This window comes from Mauremys reevesii, linkage group 1 (genome assembly GCF_016161935.1).
Source record: "Mauremys reevesii isolate NIE-2019 linkage group 1, ASM1616193v1, whole genome shotgun sequence".
Classification (NCBI taxonomy): Eukaryota; Metazoa; Chordata; order Testudines; family Geoemydidae; genus Mauremys; species Mauremys reevesii.
The window spans coordinates 18,462,794-18,479,756 of NC_052623.1; the positions used below are offsets into that span (position 1 = coordinate 18,462,794).

The 16,963-nt window shown below is 45.5% G+C and overlaps 1 protein-coding gene, 1 long non-coding RNA gene and 1 pseudogene across 5 annotated transcripts in view; 1 reads left to right on the plus strand and 2 right to left on the minus strand.

Moving 5' to 3' along the window:
• Positions 1–16,963, plus strand: part of GDPD5 (glycerophosphodiester phosphodiesterase domain containing 5) — a 318,308-nt gene that overhangs the window by 24,518 nt on the left and 276,827 nt on the right. The gene's annotated exons all lie outside the window — the stretch shown is intronic.
• Positions 5,743–6,110, minus strand: LOC120376650 (annotated as a pseudogene).
• LOC120376666 lies at positions 6,968–15,053 on the minus strand. Of its 2 annotated transcripts, none has more exons than XR_005587468.1 (3): positions 14,737–15,053; positions 8,238–8,390; positions 6,968–7,357 (listed from the first exon to the last, which is right to left on the minus strand). It is a non-coding gene; the product is annotated as an uncharacterized LOC120376666 (long non-coding RNA). The 2 variants fall into 2 exon arrangements; XR_005587467.1 differs by lacking the exon at positions 14,737–15,053 and adding an exon at positions 12,200–12,253.

Sequence of the window (16,963 nt, forward strand, 5' to 3'; positions counted from 1 at the left end):
TGTGCCTCAGTTTCCTCATCTGAGGAAGAGATGGCCCAGTGGATAGAGCACTAGCCTTGGATTTGAGACCTGGATTTGAGAGACGTGCCTGCTCTGCCACAGACTTCCTGTGTGACCTTGGGCACGTCACAGGGAATGCTGTGAAGGCCAAAACTATAAGTGGGTTCAACAGAGAACTAGATAAGTTTATGGAGCATAGTCCAACAATGGCTATTAGTCAAGATTGTCAGAGATGCAACCCCATGCTCTGGGTTTCCCTGCACCGCTGAATGCCAGAAGCTGGGAGTGGATGGCAGAGGAGGATCAGTCGATTACCTGGATGATCATTCCCTCTGAAGCACTTGGCATTGGCCACTGTTGGAAGTGGCTAGATGGGCCATTGGTCTGACCCAGTATGGCCGTTCTTATGTTCACTTAGTCTTTCTGTGCCTCCAGTCCTCACCTGTACAATGGGGATACAGCACTCAGAGGGGTGTTGTGAAGATAAATGCATTAAAGATTGTGAGGTGCTCAGATACAGTTGTAATGGGGTGGGGGGTCATATCAAACTTGTGTAAGCACCTTGAGATAATCTGGTGAGCGTACATGTTTACTGTCTGTTACACGGTCAGCATTCAAGTGATCCTAATTCAGTTTTGACTTTTTCATGTTGTTGGGATAATAAGGGGGTAAGCAAGCCTAGGAGCAAACTGTTGGGGAGGGTAGGAGAAGGATTCTGGTTTTTAACTTACTGGAGATTTTTAAGTCTCTTCTTCAAATAATTCTGATGAAAGTAGATGTTACTTTTACTCTGGAATGAATTTAAGGTAGCCTGGGATACCACCAGTAATTATAAAGGGGAAACTGCAAGAATTGGCCACTGCTCACCTCTTTTCATGGGCTATATTCCCTACAGGTTTGGGACGTCAGCTAGATCTGAATTACCAGGGGTTGTTGGCCACATTAGGGTCTGCCCCTACTCCTATTGGCTTTAGTCAATAGCAAGATCAGGCCCTAACTGATCAATTGAGTGGCTTTGTTCCACCCCTGCCCCCAACAAGCCCCCCATCATCACTAGCCAGCAGGCATAAAGACTAATTCTGCTATGAAATCCTGTCACGCAGGAGATGGCACAGAACCCAGTGTTGCTCTCTTGGAAGGACGTAAGGCTTAACGGGAATGTCACTTAGTTAAGGTACCGGAGTGGGACTTGGGAGACGTAGGCTCAATTCCCTGCTCTGCTGCAGACTTCCTCTGTGTCCCTGGGCAAGTCACTTAGTTGTTGTTTGCCTCTATTCAGTCTGTAAAATGGGGATAATAGCCTTGCTGTCCTTACAGGAGCGAGGAGTGTTGTGAGGATAAATAGGTCAAAGGCTGTGAGATGCTCAGATGCTCTGGAAATGAGAGTATGATGGGGTACACAAACCCCATGCTGGAGAAGAAGGGGTTAAGGAGCTGCTCTGGACCCCCGTGGCCCCATCCCGCTGCAACTGCAAAGCCTGTAGAAGCTGGAGGGTGAGCTTAAAAAGGGGCAGCAGGGTAGCTCAGCTGTAGGCAGACAGGAAGGTAGCTGACCTGGAAAAGGGTGCCACAGGTGGTTACCCAGCCTGCAAAGGAGGGACTGGTGACTCTTTCTTTATTTTTGCGTTCAGTCCTTTACCCTGTGTGAAGAGGGGCACTGGTAGGAAGCAATTTCGGGATGCAACTGCGTAGCTGCCTACTGGTGGGCCCTGGATCGAAGCCTGGTGGACAGGTGGGCCTGGCCTTCCCTTCCAACCCCCTAAATGGGACAATGACAGAAGTTGATCCCTCGGCAGGCAACTTAGTTGGGGAAGACCTGGAATGTGCGAGGAGGAAGCCTGGAAGCTTTTGCAGGCTTCTGATGACTTCCGTGTTGTTGGGCTCTTTATGTGTACGCTAAAAGGGATGGACTTGAATGAGTGACCTGGCCAGAGGGTCGCTCATCTGGGCCTAGGCGACTCACCTGAGGTTTACAGAAAGAATCAGTTTTGAGCTGGGATTGGAATCTGCACCATATCTCCTAATCTTATGCTTAGATCCATAAATTACATCCAGGTGTCTTTCCCCTCCCCCTGGGAGATATTTATATACACCCCCTAATATGCTTCCTAGCTCATTGCAAAAGTGTAGGGGGGTGTCTGCACCGTTCATCGGGTTAACTTTACTGCGGAGGAAGTGTCTGGTGAGGCCTCTATGTGCTAATCTAAGCATATTTTGTGTTTTTATTTTTGGGGAGTATTTTTGCTCACAAAAGGGTGAGGCTCTTTGCACAGCTGTGGGATGGTGTCTTCTTCCTATCAAATAGTGTTAATAAAAATGGTATGTGGGAGGAATTTACCAGCACAGGAGGTCCGATAACTCCTATTCAACAGACCTTGGAGAAATTCAAAATATGCTTTGCTGTTTTGCTTTGGGATGCTGCATGAATATTTCCAGATTGTAGTTCAATATTTTCTATTTGAATTGCTAATATAACTGAGTGGGATGATTGCTCTGTTGTTAAAGTGCACATTTCTCACAGAGGTGGACATCTGGATGGTTTTGTCTTTCTGCAATTGTAGGGTCTGAATTATTCCTGAAAGTCAGGGAAAACTGGCTGATACTGTCTTCACATTTTTTTTTTTAATGTTTAAATAAAGCAGTTTTTTACCTTAGGGCAATCAGTGTGTGTGAGCTATCCTGAGGTAAAAACACAATGAAGACAAGGCTCTTTAATTTTTACCATGAGGTAAACTCACTGGGGTTGACCTAGGTGATGCTGCAAAGATGAAAACAGTAAGTAGCCATATTAAACTGAAGTTACTTCCCAAAATAAGCTGGAGCCTGCACAACAGGGGTCATCACCCTTCTTATACGGAGGATCACATTTTAAAAGAGGATCTTTGGCTCAGCCTCCCCAGATCAGTTGCCATTTCCCAGACCAGTTCTCTTCCTGTTTACAATTGTGTAACAGCCTTGTGGCAACCACAGCAATTTCTTACATGGAAAACGTAATATGTAGTTATTGGTGAATGCATTTTAGCAGCTGGAAATAAGGAGAGCATGGAGTTCTCTGCGGATAAGCAGAAAGAGTTCCAGGGTTGAGAAGCTCATAGTAATAACTATAAATCAGAAGTTAAGAATTGTAGGAAATTGATAAGGGAAGTAAGGGGACACAAGGCGAAACCTGTGGCCAGCAAAGTTAAAGACAAGAAGTTTTTTAAATGTATTAGGAACAAAAAGAATCCTGTCAATGGTATTGGTCCATTACTAAATTGAAATGCTAAATTATAAATAATAATGTGGAAAAGGCAGAAGTATTCAATAAATTATTTATTTGGGGGAGGGGGACAGATGTTAGTCTCATTGTAAGGAGATGGTAACTCTTTCCATTCCACTAATATCTCTGGCGGATGTTAAACAGAAGCTACTATATCTACTGACTTTTGAATCAGGAGGTCTAGATAATTTGCATCCAAGAGCTTTAAAAGAGGTATCTGAGGGAGCTTGCCGGATGGTTAATGGCCAGGTCATTATAGGCCTGTCAGCCTGACATTGATCCTGGGCAAGGTAATAGAATGGCTGATAAGGGGCTCAATTAATAACGAATTAAAGGAGGGTAATTGATTCATAGATTCTAGGACTGAAAGGGACCTCGAGAGGTCATCGCATCCAGTCCCCTGCCCTCATGGCAGGGCCAAATACTGTCTAGACCATCCCTGATAGACATTTATCTAACTTACTCTTAAATATCTCCAGAGATGGAGATTCCACAACCTCCCTAGGCAATTTATTCCAGTGTTTAACCACCTTGACAGTTAGGAACTTTTTCCTAATGTCCAACCTAAACCTCAAACAAATTTAATACATCTTCTGATGAGACTAAAAGTTTGGTTGATTAAGTATATCACATCACCGCTATTACCTTTTAACTTCTGTAATGTGTTTGACTTGATACTACACAATCTTTTTGACTTAAAAACCGAGAAGAAGATAAAATGCACAAGGCACACATTAAATGGATTGAGAACTGGCTAACTGATGGGTCTCAAAACGTAATTGTAAATGGGGAATTGTCACTGAGCAGGTCTGTTTCCAGTGGAATCCTGACGGGATTGGTTCTTGGCCCTAAGCTATTTAACATTTTTATCAGTGACCTTGAAGAAAACCTAAAATTACTGATAGTTTGCAGATGACAAAAATTGGGGGAGTAGTAAGTACTGAAGAGGACAGGGCCCTGATTCATTGGGCACAAGCAAACTATGTATTTTAATACAGCTAAATATAAACCTATCCACGTGGGAACAGAGACTGTAGGCTATACTTACATAGTGGGAGACTCTATCCTGGAAAGCAGTGACTTTAAAAAAAGATTTGGAGGTTGTGGTGCATAAGCAGCAGAATGAGAGCTCACAATGTGATACTGTGGGATTTAAAAAAAAAAAGAAAAGTCAATGTGATTCTGGGATGCATAAACAGGGGGGTACAAATAGAGTGTGTAGGGGTTACTTTACCTCTGTATTTTCCAATGGTGTGACCACTGCCGGAACACTGTGTCCAGTTCTGGTGCCAACAATTCAAGAAGGATGTTGATAAATAGGAGGGGGTTCAGAGAAGAGCCACAAGAACGATTAAAGGATAGACTGAAGGAGCTCAATCTATTTAGCTTAACAAAGAGAAAGTTAAGGGGTGGCTTGATTACAGTCTATAAATATCTACCTGGAGAACAAATATTTAATAATGGGCTCTTTTAGTCTAGCAGGGAAAGGTATAACAAGATCCTGTGGCTGGAAATTAAAGCTAGATAAATTCAGACTGGACATTTTTGACAGTAGGGCAATTAACCATTGGAACAATTTATCAAGGTTTGTGGTGGATTCTCCATTGGCAATTTTAAAATCAAGATGGGATGGTTTTTCTAAAAGATCTTCTCCCGGGATTAATTTGGGCAAGTTCTGTGGCCTGTTTTATACAGGCGGTCTGACAAGGTGATCATTATGGTTCCTTCTGATGTTGGAATCTATGAATGGCTGCTCCAGGTGACTTAGCCTCTGCAAGCAAATAACTGAGCAGAAGTATATGACCCATGCAACTGGCTAAGGCTTTGTCTACACTACGCACCTTTTTAGTGACACGACTGTGCTGCTACAGCCGTGCTGCTAAACGGTGCGCAGCGTAGATGCTGTTTGTTGGCAGGAGAGAGCTCTCCTGATGACAAAGTTCCACCCCCAATGAGCGGCGGTAGCTTTGTTGGCAGGAGAGCGCTCCTGTTTGACAAAGTGCTGTTCACACCAGCACTTTTTGTCAGCAAAACTTTTGTCTTTCAGGGGTGTGTGGTTTTTTTAACTCCTCGGGACGACAAAAGTTTTTTGTTGTTCAGATGCCAGTGTAGACAAAGCCTAAAATGTGCATTTGTGGAATGGTCTGCCTTTGTTTCTCGATTATTGAGGTGAAGGCTGTTCCTATTTTTTTTTTTCATTTAGACAGGTTTATTGAGGCCCTGGCCCACCTGCTGCAGGGGGTGAACAGTAGATGAACCCGTCAGGAAACAAAGCTGGTGCTGTTGCACCACAGTCTGCAACTGCAGCCAGAAGGTTTAACGGGAGGTGGCAGGAGCCTGGTCCCCACTGGGCACAGGGGAGAGGAGCCCTCCCTCCTTCCACTAAGGGGGACTCGGCTCATCATAGGGAGTGCCTGGCATGTCAAAGGCAGATGCAACCCAAGAAGAGTCGGGCTGCTGAGGGTCCCTGGCACGTGTGTCAGTTCCAGCTGGATCCATCCCAAGTGGGGAGCAGCCCCAGCCTGCTCAGGGTCTCAGTTTACTGGGGTCTTGGCAGCCTGGGCCCGGGCAGCCTCAACCTCCTGCTCCAGCTCGTCCAGGAATCGCTCCTGGGAGATCTTGTAGAAGGTGAAACCATAGATGCCCAGCACCACCGCGCTGATGCCAAGCCCCGTCAGCAGGTTGCGGCCCCGGAGCCGCTGCTGCAGGCCCCGCTGGCGCAGCGCCTCCTCCGCGTGCTGCATGACGCGCCGCTGCTCCGTGCTCAGCTCCGGCTCCCGTGCCGGGTCAATCCGTTTCGCGAACGCGGCCTCCGAGTCGAGTCCCGGCCTGGCTCCCGCGGTGCCGCCATCTTCCTCGCGGAGCCACACCCACCGCTCACGTGCTGTTCCTATTGCTTGATAGGTTGCTTTTACCATGAAGATGCATGCCTAACTACCTAAATAGCAATCCTGCTATCTTGTCCTCCTTTCTTTCCTCCCCCCAACCCCCACTCTTGTTGTTTTCCCTGGCCTTGTTTCTTTTCTTTTCAGGGCATGGCTACACTTGCAGATGTAGAGCGCTGTGAGTTAAACCCGCCTTCGGAGAGCACAGTAGGAAGAGCGCTGCAGTCTGTCCACATTTGTGGCACTTGCGGCGGCATTGGGAGCGGTGCATTATGGGCAGCTATCCCAGCATGCAAGTGACTGCAACATGCTTTTCAAATGGGTGGGGTGGGGTGGAGTGTGACAGGGAGTGTGGTGTGTGTATGTGGGGGGAGAGAGAGTGGGGTTTTGGGGGGCTGAGAGCATGTCAGCATGCTGTCTTGTAAGTTCAGACAGCAGCAGCCCCTTCCCGGCGCCTTTCTCTCTCACACAGCATTCCACACTAATGGCTTGCATGCTGGCTGTCAGAAACGGAGCTTTGAAAGGACATTTCCGCATTCCTACAGGAGTTCAAAACAATGACAAGAGTGGCCACTTGACTTAAGGGGATTATGGAACATTTCCGGAGGCCGATCAGAGCGCAGTAACCCAACACCTCATTTACACTGACACCCGTGCATTGTAGCCAAGGTGCAGCAAACGTTATTCCACTCACTGAGGTGGAGTACCAGTGGTGCTGTAGCCACGGAGACAGAGCGCTCTACGTGCCTTGCCAGTATGGACGGGGAGTGAGCTAGGGCGCCCGGGGTTCCTTTATTGCGCTGTAACTTGCAATAGCCCTTAGACTGCAAGGTCTCTGGAGGAAGGGATCAAGTTCCCTTGTAAACGCTTGGGGTGTTATAAATATTTGGCTTCTGACTTCTGTCACACAGCATCAGTACTTCCCAAACCATGAACCTGACAGGAATTCTGCAAAAGGTCTGTCGTGATTATAAGCGATTTAGCCTCCAGTCTCAAGCACCAGCTTCCTAGCAATGGCTTTTCCTGCTGAAGGTGCCTAGGCATATAGATGTGATGTCCTGAATTCTCTCATCTTCTCAAAATTCAGAATGCTCCACTCAGTGCATGACATACATTGGTGAGGATTGCAGAATGACTCAACTTCCGGGAGGGCTTCGTGCCTTGAACATTGTTGATAAGAACACTGTGGCTTGGCTTGACCAAATCACATACACTAAATAAATAAGTCCAGGATACATGATGTGAGGGTTTCAAGAAGGTTTCTCCAACTACTCTGCAGCTTTTTCAGTCTCCCACACAGTACAACGTGCAAACACCACTGTGTACAATACAGCCATCCATCCAGAAATGTGGTCTGGGGCACGGCACTCCAACACTCATAAATTAAGTCCACTAAAAGGATGCCTGTCGGCTGAATGCTAAGATCCACTGAGAACCAGGGAAGTTACAGGTGCTCAGTGTGAGCAGCGGTTGTTCAGCACTTCACAAAGCTTGGTCTCCCCCAACACCGCCATGTGCAACAATTCGCCCAGCCCGCCTCCCCGCCCTTGGGTGTTTTGCCTGGCAACAGGGGGCTTATAAAAACCTTGTTGGTGACTTAGCAGGGTGTGACTGATCTGATTGGCCTCATGCCGCCAGTTGGCTGGAATAGTAACAGTTATGCTTAATGGCTATTTGGATACTATTAGTAATAGTATTGCAGTAATTTATAGGTCTCCCAGTGCTAGTTTTGGCAGTGGGATAATTTGGCCTGAATGCATCTATTTATAGAGCACAAAGGGATTTTTTTACCCAACTACTTGATGTTAAAATAATAAGCTCAAAATTATACCACTGAAGAAATTCACACTTCTCATTTCCTGCCTGCATTTCTTCTCCCTCACTGTGCTCACCCCTTCTGAGGGATAGCTCAGTGGTTTGAGCATTGGCCTGCTAAACCCAGGGTTGTGAGTTCAATCCTTGAGGGGGCCACTTAGGGATCTGGGGCAAAAAATCAGTACTTGGTCCTGCTAGTGAAGGCAGGGGGCTGGACTCAATGTCCTTTCAGGGTCCCTTCCAGTTCTATGAGATAGGGATAGATAGGTATCTCTCACCTTAGTGATCCCTTTTCTTTCCTCCACTTGCTGCCTCATACTCTTTCATTCTGCCTCTGTGCTCTCCTGCTCCTTCAGTTTCATTCGTACGACCTCTTTGTTCTTAACAGCATTGATCTCCTCACTGTCCTTGTTTTACCACCATGTATTTCTCTAGTAGATAGAGCATAGGACAAGGAGCTAGAAACTCCAGTATTCTTATTGCAGCTCTGTGGTGTTGGGGAAAACTGCTTAACTGCCCTGCCCTGGTGTTTCTACCTGTAAAATGGGTTTAATAGCTGCCTATTGTGTATTGTGACAGTTGCCTAATAGTACTGATATATCAATTAATGAATAAGTGTTGTTTAATATCAAAGTGGATGCCTATGACAGCTGGAAAACCAGAGACATACAGAGCTAAGAGCATGAACTGCTACCTTTTTTTGAGCTAAGGATCTGTAGATGGGAGCTGTAACTCATGTCTGTGAATTGTCACAGAAGGGAACATGTAACATACCCCTTCACTGGTGTGTTACGCTGACACTAGTTCAGAGATCCATGGAAGCATACATTGCTGACATGCCTTCAAACTGGTGTATCTTTTTTTAAAATCACTTGTACATCAAAGTCATGTGTCTAAATAGGGGGCTTAAATCATTTTCACTGTTTATACATATCCTTTTTCATGCAGTGCTTCACTTCCTGTGTTGCTCTGAGAATTTAAACATCTGAGGGATAATGCTTTACACCTGACTCAGAATAAACTGATGGTAGAACCAGAGGTGCTCTTTAGCAGTGCAAACTCTGCCCAGCTCCCTGGGCAGGAGATCTGTGCTTGGAGACAGGATTTCAAAATTCTAGGTAGCCAGCAAATGGAACTCCCTCATCCGGATTCCTTATCTCGGTGGAAACAGACATTTTGACTTGTAGGCTCTTAGTCATTGCCATGCATAATTTTAAATTTGCTGCTGAGGAAGTGGAAAGGTGCAACAACAAAACCACGCAAACAGCCTGGATACGGAAATGGAGAAAACAATTTGACATGGAGAATAACCACAGCTGGCACATGCTTTAATTAATCTAGACTTATGACAGGCTTGTGGCTGCTAATAACATTATATAGGCCCTGATTCAAGAAGGTGCTTAAGCAAGTGGGTCATCTCAAAGTACCTTTCCTGAATTGGAATTGTAGCACCTCTCGTGCAAGGAAGCACAGTCTGCCCAGGTACAGCACTGAAATGCAGCCCCTTGTGGTTTGGCGGGTTGCAGCTCACGGCACAATAATGAGAAGGAAAGGCCCACTAGTTCTCAGGGACCCAAACCCCTACTCTTAGACTGTGTCTACACTGCACTTTTATCAGTAAAACTTGTGTTAGTCAGAGGTGTGAAAAAACCACCCTCTCGACCAACAGACGTTTTAATGACGACAAGCACTATGGTGACGGGAGACGCTCTCACATGGACATAGCTACTGCCCCTCGTTGGGGCCGGTTTTATTTTGCTGGCAGGAGCACTCTCCCGCTGTCAAAGAGCAGCTACACCATGTACCTTACAGCGGCCTGGCTGTAGAGGCACCGCTGTGCTGCTGTAAGGGATGCAGTGTAGACATAACCTTATCCTTAAAGTCCATGCAGAGCAGACAGGACGTTGGGTTTTGAAAGGTCACAGTATTCGGTGCACAGCTTTCGGTGCACAGCATTCAGAAGGTTTTGAATCTAGGACCAACGGACAATGCTGTTTTCAGTGGTTTAGTGTATTTTCTACAGATTTTTGTCAGCATGTTTTCTCCCTGATGCTGACTGGCTGTTTGCTCCAATGTCCTCCCACCCTCTCATTCAGTCTGTTCACCTCGGTGTCACTCCACCTGCCCTTTTGTTCTACACTTGTGCAAATAACTGATTTTTTTTCCAGGTTGATGGCTGAGCTGAAAAATCCAAAAAAATTTAGTTTGCTTCTAACCAAAACTGAAACTTGAGGGTTTCTCGCCCCAAAGTAAAAATTTCATTTAGGGTCCAACAATGTTTAATGAGACTTCAAAGAATTTTTGGGGTGTCCTAAGTTTTCAGATATTTACCGTTTTTAAAGCTTTTTTTTAAAAAAAATCTTGGTTTGAAATGAAATTTTGACCTTTCATTTCACACCCTTTTTGATTCTTTTTTTTTAAAAAATCACTTTTTTTTTAAATCAGCTGAAACTGTTTCCTGAACTCGAATAGTTTTGGTTGCCCCAAAACTAACACTGGAAATTTCACCCATGTCTATTTCCTGTCCCCTCCCTCTTCCTTTGTCTTTCCCTTTTAGCTGTCGCTAGTTCTTGGGCTAACTGTACCTCTGATTTTTTGTAGTGGCTGTGAAGTGCACCTCTCTGAGGTCTCGGGCCTCGCACTGTCCTCCTTTTCTTAGCATGAAATTGTACGATTCCCTCACTCTCAGGCCGGGCCGTGAGCTGCAGTCCCCAGGTTCTAAACATGTTACCTCAGCAGGCCTGACTTGTGTTGTTGCTGTTCTGTTCCCTTTAGGAACATGGACCAGTGATTAACACAGTGATCAGAGTACTTGTTTAGAACAAAAGCCCTTCAGAGAAAGGCCTTAAAACAATAAACAGACTATAACTTACCAGGTTCCTTCCACACACGGATCCTGGTAGGTCTAAACTTCCAGCTGATTTATGCCCCATCCCTTAGATGGCTAGGGTCTGGTTGTTATAATCTGTTCCCTTTTCTCACAACATAGTTCACATTGTCTGCTTCAGGGAGATGTTCTTAAGGGTCAGTCTTGATTTCCCTCTCCTTCCCGAGACTGCCTCCCTCTCTCTCTGTTTGTAGCGCTTTAATCTGTTGTCTCCCCGCAGTGGCAAAACAGCTTTGCAACTTCGGGCTGGAGCCAGGGAGTAGGTCACTGTCATGTAAATGCCTCTAAGTGTTTGGTAGGTTGCTTATCTAGATCCTTTGCTGCTTTCCTGCTTGTTTTTCCAATAGCGAATACATACATGCCGGAAAGCCTAATAAACCACCGAGTGTGTACAGAAAAGTATTACATAGCAGCTCCTCATCCACTATAGTAGCTAATTCTCTCCTCACTTAGGCTGTGGCTACACTTGCATTTCAAAGTGCTGCCGCGGCAGCGCTTTGAAGCGCTAAGTGTAGTCAAAGCGCCAGTGCTGGGAGAAAACTCTTCCAGCGCTGTCCGTACTCCACCTCCCTGTGGGGAATAACGGACAGCGCTGGGAGCGCGGCTCCCAGCGCTGGGGCTTTGACTACACTGGCGCTTTGTAGCGCCGCAATTTGCAGCGCTGCAGAGGGTGTGTTTTCACACCCTGCTGCAGCGTTGCAAATTTGTAAGTGTAGCCAAGCCCTCAAACTCGATTTAATGAAGAGTTAAAGGAGGGTAATGTAATTTAATGCAAATCAACATGGGTTTATGGAAAAAAGATCCAGTCTAACTTTGATATCCTCTTCTTTGTCTTGATGAGACTACCAGTTTGGTCGATTAAAGATAGAATCGTAGGGCTGGAAGGGACCTCGAGAGGCCTTCTAGTACAGTCTCCTACATTTACTACTACTACTAATAGAGTTGACATATGTACACTTCTGTAAAGCATTGGACTTGGCATGACATTTTGATTAAAGAGTAGCGTGATATAAAATTAACATGGCATACATTGAAATAAATTAAAAACTGGCTAACTGAGAAGTCTCAAAATGTCATTGTAAACAGTGAATCCATCATCAAGCTCAGGAGTTTCCAGTGGGGTCTTGCCTCTAACATTTCTTATCAATGACCTGGAAAAAAAAAACCTCTAATGTTATCAATGATAAAGTTCTCAGATGACCCAAAACCTGTGGCAGTATTAAATAATGAAGAGGACGGGTCACTGATTTAGAGTGACCTGGATCTCCTGGTAAAATGGGACCAATCAAACAATATGCATTTTAATACTGCTAAATGGATAGAGCTAGGAATAAAGAATATACCTATACTCACAGGATGGGGGACCTCTGTATTTGGCACTGGTGTGACTGCTGCTGGAATACTGTGTCCCCTTCTGGTGCCCGCAATTCAAGAAGGATGTTGATAAATTGGATACTCTTCAGAGATGAGTTACGAGAATGATTAAAGGATTAAAAAATGCCTCACAGTGATCGTGCTTTTTGAGTCTATCTGTTTAGCTTAATCAAGTTACTCCCTAACCTTCTCTTTGTTAGTCTATGAGTATCTACATGGGGAACAATATCTAAGAATGGGCTCTTCAGTCTAGTAGAGAAAGGTCAACACAGTGGCTGGAAGTTGATGTTAAACAAATTCAGATTGGAAATAGCGCATACATTTGTGACAGTGATGATGATTAACCATGGGAACAATTTACCAAGGATTGTGGTGGATTCTTCATCAGTGACTATTTTTAAAATCAAGATTGGATGGTTTTGGGGAAGTTCTGTGACCTGTATTATAGAAGAGGTGAAACTAGATGACCCCAGCGATCCCTTTTGGCTTTGGAATCTATGCGTTTATAAACCCCATGCAGCGAACTTTTTTTTTTTTTTAAAGTGGCACTAACATGCCGTTTGCTGGCCAGCCTCGGTTCATGTTTGCTTGTATGTTGCATTCCTTTCTGCTACCTTCTGTCTTGTCTGTTTAGTTCTAAGCTTTTCTGGGCAGAGACTGTCTACTACCGTTTGTATGATGCCAATGTGGTCCTATTCTTGCTTGGTCCCTAAGCATGAGGCTAACTACTTAACAATCTTGATTGAGGCTGGAGGTTGCACTCCCAGGAAACCTTTCTGCCTCTTGAAGAAGCAGGGCCAGTGAACTTTGGGAAGATATAAAGGGGGGTGGGGATGGGGGGGAGGAGATATTTAGTTCCTCAAGTGATGGATGCCCAAAGAAATCACAGAACATTTGGATCCTTCAACCAAGGGGGCTGAAGTCTCTGGGAACTGAAGACGGGTGAGAGCTGCTTAGGCAAAGATTGTAACTTGCTGAAATTAAGTTTTGTTTGCTTGTTACCCTGCCTATGCTTTATACCTTTTTGTTCAATCAACTTGTTTTACTTTTACGATAAACCACTTCTGGGCTCTGATTAAAACACTTTTTGCTACCCCCAGTTAAGATGATAAACTTCTAGGCCCTGTCTTTTTAAGGGAGCGGCAGACTTAACTTCTGAGTCTGAGTGAGAGGGCTGCACACTACAGGGCAGATGGTTTGGGGGAAGTGTGGGACGAGGAAGGGATGTTGAGGTCACTCAGCAAAGCACCAAAACCCATCACTGGAGGCTTTTGAGAACTGACTAGACAAATACGGTCTGAGATGGTTTAAGTATGCTTGGTCCTGCTGCAGTACAAGGGGCTGGACTAGACGATCTCTGGAGAACCCTTCCAGCCCTGCACTTCTGCGACTCTGACTAAGAAATCGGTTTTTAATCAGCATCTTCTAATGAAGAAACATTTATTTGGAAATTTCCCAGAAGCTCTATTCTTGACCCTTGTGCTTATGCAATGGCTGGCGCTCTTAAGACCTGGTTCCCAGTTTATTTACTCTCTAGCATCTTGGTTTTTTCCATTCAGGCTGACCAGCTCCCCAGCACCATGGGACTCTCCATCACTCTCACTGCTGGAAAATGTGGCATTACTTCCCATTCAGACCGGAAGGGGTGGGATCTTCCTTGGAGGAGGCAAGTTGTGGGGAGGACAAATGATACCATACAAGGTATCTTTTGTACAAACATGATTGCAGTAGCGTGTAGGGTGTGAATACAGGGGTGCTTACAGTCACATTCCCTCATCCGTTTGTATCCATCTATTGTCTTGTGTAATGCATTGGTTGTAAGCTCTTAGGGGCAGGGACGGTCATTTTGTTCTGTTTGTACAGCAGCCAGCACGGGGAGTCCTGCTCCATGACCAGACCCCTAGGCGCTACGGTAATATAAATAATTATAATAGACTTCAAATCTGTTTCTGACAAGCCTGCAGGTCAGGTGCGTGGAGGGCGTAGGAGAAGATTTAACAGGAATTATGGCCAGTATGGAATTGAAGTAAGCTAGTATGGCTTTTTTTGCATATTTCAATAAAAATTTGTAGTTTCTGTAAACTTGTGTTTCTCAAGAACCTATTTCAAATGGCTAAAGCTCTCCTTGGGGGTATTTTTAAAATTAATTGGGAAGAAATTCAGTTACTCATGCAAACCAGCTGCGTTTGAGAGATGCTAGGTTAACAGACCTGGAGGATGAAAGTCTAACCTCCTGAGAAGTTCAGCGTGGAGAGTGCCACTGCCAGCTTCCTGCCCCAAATTATCCTAATATGCTTGGGGAAGCTGCCTATTCTGGAGGGAGAGAGAACTTGTGTCCATGGGCCTTGTCATGGGTAGTGGTTTGGGGTTGTGAATACTCGTCCATTACAACAACAATGAGACTATTGACTTTCTTCACACATAATACTGAATGTCCCCCAGGTGTTTGTGACTTGAGGTCACTGCTGACCTGGGCTGGATTTGAATTGGTGACCAAAAGATGAATTATGCCATACCTCATTGCTCTTCCTCAAGGCCATCTGGTCTCTCGAAGCTTAGCAAATACGCACTGAAAAACGCAATGACATTCATTGTACTTTGCCTGTTTGTCCAAGTAGTAAGGGCTGGTTTCATCTCTGGCGAAACCTCAAGTGCTCTGGGGTGAAAGGGAACTTCAAAAAGTGTCTTTCTGGGGAATAGGGATCACTGGCATTGCGTTTATAAAAACAAACGGAGCAACCTTTTCTTGGCTTGAAGCAAGTATGTGATGTTAACACCATCCCTGAATAAGGCAGCACTGAACATGGATCTGCTGCCAAGAACTCTGTAGCGGTGGCTGCTGACAAGGAGACAAAGGCCAAAAAAACCTTGATTACAACAACAATTCAATTTTAAATGACATCACTGTGGTGGCAATGATGACACTTTAGAATCGGCCAGCTACTCAGTGGCCTTGTGAGTGTTAGTGCTTGTCCATTGGCAATACTGATTCTTGAGAGAGCTGGAGAAATGTTCTCATTAAATATTCATAGACCATCTACAGTAAATTATAGATTCTGGTGGGGGATGCATGGCAGGAAAGACCTGTTTGGTCATTTCGTGCATACTCGGAGGTGGAGGGGGAGGGATCACTGCTGCAGGATTGTTTCCTAAAATCTATATTTTTCAGAGCGTTGTCCAGTCTGTCTTCAATAGATCACATAATGGGGCTTCCACTTCTATTTGGAGACTTTTCAACTGCCTAGCTGATCACCCCATTAGAAATGTTTTGCTGACATTAGCTTAAACTTCTTTTCTTGCTTTTTAGCCTCTTCTCTCACCTCTCATTATTTCTGACTAGATCCCTTCGCCCTGCCTTGCATGATTCTTCTTCCTCCATGTTTACACCCCTTAATCTTTTTGGTACCTCCAGAAGCGCTAAATTGTTACGCTGAGTTTTATAGAAGTGTTTAGTCAATTTTTTTGATTAGTGTGCACCCCTACAAAAACCTTATAATTATAGGTTCTTGGCCTTCTGTTCATCACCATAATATCTGAGAACCTTCCACCTGAAATAGGGTAGCAATAGCAAAACCCTTAATCACTCTGGGGTTTTTAGCTATTTTCCCTCTTTCAGGTGACAAATCTCTGCTTCGAATAAGTGTGGGTTTGGGGTGTGTGTGTGCGGAGGAGGTTGGCTGATGCTTTGAATGGCTGGAAGAGTAGGATTGCCAACTTCCTTAATCGCACAAAACCAAACACTCCCAACCCTTCTCTGAGACTCCGTCTCTGCTCTCTCCATCCCCGCTTCCTCTGTTGCTTGCTGTCCCCCACTCTCACTCACTTTAACTGGGCAGGGGGTTGGGGTGCAGAAGGGGGGTGAGGGATCCAGCTGGGTGGGACTAGGGATGAGGGGTTTGGGGTACAGGAGAGGGCTCCAGGCAGAGGGTTGGGGAGCAGGAGGGGGCCAGAAATGAGGGGTTCAAGGTGTAGAGAGGGCTAGGGCAGGGGGTTGGGATGCGGGCGCCGGCTGAGTTTGTGGACTCTGGGGTGGGGCCAGGAATAAGAGGTTTGGGGTGCAGAGGTGGCTCAGGGCTGGGGCAGGGGATTGAGGTGGGTGTAGGCTTCAGGAGGGGGTGCAGAAAGGGACTCCAGGATGGGGCAGGGGGTTGGAGTGCAGGGTCCTGGCGTTCTGGTTCAAAACTGGACACCTGACAACCTTATGGAAGAGCTTTATCTAAGAATGCTGAGAACGTGGATTTATCTAATCTTTTTTGGAAGTTTATTCCACACCCAGATAAACTAAGAATGTCTCACCCCTCTTCCCCCAGTCCCTTCCCCTGGTCTTGTCTTATTTCAGCCCAGCATGAAGCATGCATTTGTGGTTATACTAGGCAGGTTAAAACACCTGACCTTCCTGCAGCAGAGTACAAAGTGATCAACCACTGGAGTTGGGAAGAGAAGTTCTTCCCCCTTCCCAATGCTGTGGTGTAGTATTGAATGATTTAGATGTGCTGTGGGGCCTTTACTCCTTCCTGTGGAGCATTTAGCATTGACCGCTGCTGGAGACGGATATCGAGGTAAATGAGCCATTGGTGTTTCTCTGGTAGGGCAATTGCATTCTTAACTCTCATAACCGCTAATGGAAGTGGTGCACACAACTAAATAGTAAGATGTAGGCATTTATCCACAGAGCGGAAAGGTAGTGGAGACAACAGGCGCAAATTATTCATGATGTCTGGGACCTGCTTGAGATGGATATTC